This window comes from Oncorhynchus mykiss, chromosome 3 (assembly GCF_013265735.2).
Source record: "Oncorhynchus mykiss isolate Arlee chromosome 3, USDA_OmykA_1.1, whole genome shotgun sequence".
Lineage (NCBI taxonomy): Eukaryota > Metazoa > Chordata > Actinopteri > Salmoniformes > Salmonidae > Oncorhynchus > Oncorhynchus mykiss.
Genome location: NC_048567.1, coordinates 72418862 through 72421123, shown reverse-complemented (window position 1 = coordinate 72421123; position 2262 = coordinate 72418862).

Sequence of the window (2262 nt, the reverse complement as noted above, 5' to 3'; positions counted from 1 at the left end):
AGAGAGGATTAGAGAGAGAGAGTCAGAGGTACAGAGAGGATTAGAGAGAGAGAGTCAGAGGTACAGAGAGGATTAGAGAGAGAGAGAGTCAGAGGTACAGAGAGGATTAGAGAGAGAGAGAGTCAGAGGTACAGAGAGGATTAGAGAGAGAGAGTCAGAGGTACAGAGAGGAATAGAGAGAGAGAGTCAGAGGTACAGAGAGGATTAGAGAGAGAGAGTCAGAGGTACAGAGAGGATTAGAGAGAGAGTCAGAGGTACAGAGAGGAATAGAGAGAGAGAGTCAGAGGTACAGAGAGGATTAGAGAGAGAGAGAGTCAGAGGTACAGAGAGGATTAGAGAGAGAGAGTCAGAGGTACAGAGAGGATTAGAGAGAGAGAGTCAGAGGTACAGAGAGGATTAGAGAGAGAGAGTCAGAGGTACAGAGAGGATTAGAGAGAGAGAGTCAGAGGTACAGAGAGGATTAGAGCGAGAGAGTCAGAGGTACAGAGAGGATTAGAGAGAGAGAGAGTCAGAGGTACAGAGAGGATTAGAGAGAGAGTCAGAGGTACAGACAGGAATAGAGAGAGAGAGTCAGAGGTACAGAGAGGATTAGAGCGAGAGAGTCAGAGGTACAGAGAGGATTAGAGAGAGAGAGAGTCAGAGGTACAGAGAGGATTAGAGAGAGAGAGTCAGAGGTACAGAGAGGATTAGAGAGAGAGAGTCAGAGGTACAGAGAGGATTAGAGAGAGAGAGAGTCAGAGGTACAGAGAGGATTAGAGAGAGAGTCAGAGGTACAGACAGGAATAGAGAGAGAGAGTCAGAGGTACAGAGAGGATTAGAGAGAGAGAGTCAGAGGTACAGAGAGGATTAGAGAGAGAGAGTCAGAGGTACAGAGAGGATTAGAGAGAGACAGATACGGTGAATCATACACCAGATGTGAGTTATTGTGGACTGATATTCATTTTAACACTTTACTGTCAATTTCTACCTCTCTTCCTCTTTCCTTATATCCCCCTTTCCCTCCTACTCTCTCCCTCCTACTCTCTCCCTCCGACTCTCTCCCTCCGACTCTCTCCCTCCCACTCTCTCCCTCCCAGTCTCTCCCTCCCACTCTCTCCCTCCCACTCTCTCCCTCTGACTCTCTCCCCCCACTCTCTCCCTTTGACTCTCTCCCTCAGACTCTCTCCCTCTGACTCTCTCCCTCCCACTCTCTCCCTCCCACTCTCTCCCTCCAACTCTCTCCCTCTGACACTTTACTGTCAATTTCTACCTCTCTTCCTCTTTCCTTATATCCCCCTTTCCCTCCTACTCTCTCCCTCCCACTCTCTCCCTCCGACTCTCTCCCTCCCACTCTCTCCCTCCCACTCTCTCCCTCCGACTCTCTCCCTCCCAGTCTCTCCCTCCCACTCTCTCCCTCCCACTCTCTCCCTCCGACTCTCTCCCCCCACTCTCTCCCTTTGACTCTCTCCCTCAGACTCTCTCCCTCCGACTCTCTCCCTCCCACTCTCTCCCTCCCACTCTCTCCCTCCAACTCTCTCCCTCTGACTCTCTCTCTCCCCCCCACTCTCTCCCTCCAACTCTCTCCCTCTGACTCTCTCTCCCCCCCCCCACTCTCTCCCTCCCACTCTCTCCCTCCAACTATCTTCCTCCCACTCTCTCCCTTTGACTCTCTCCCTCCCACTTTCTCCCTCCGACTCTCTCCCTCCGACTCTCTCCCTCCCACTCTCTCCCTCCAACTCTCTCCCTCTAACTCTCTCTCTCCCTCTCACTCTCTCCCTCGCACTCTCTCCCTCCCTCCCACTCTCTCCCTCCAACTCTCTCCCTCTGACTCTCTCCCTCCCACTCTCTCCCTCCAACTCTCTCCCTCTGACTCTCTCTCTCCCCCCCACTCTCTCCCTCCAACTCTCTCCCTCTGACTCTCTCTCTCCCTCCCACTCTCTCCCTCCAACTCTCTTCCTCCCATTCTCTCCCTTTGACTCTCTCCCTCCCACTTGCTCCCTCCAACTCTCTCACTCCGACTCTCTCCGTCCGACTCTCTCCCTCCCACTCTCTCCCTCCTTCTCTCTCCCTCCAACTCTCATTCTCACTGCATCCCTCTCTCCTTTGGATATGTCATAGAGCAGGGCTCTCCAACCCTGTTCCTGGAGAGCTATCCTCCTGTCGGTTTTCACTCCAACCCTGTTCCTGGAGAGCTATCCTCCTGTTGGTTTTCACTACAACCCTGTTCCTGGAGCGCTATCCTCCTGTTGGTAACTAACCTGATTCAGTTTATCAACCAGCTAA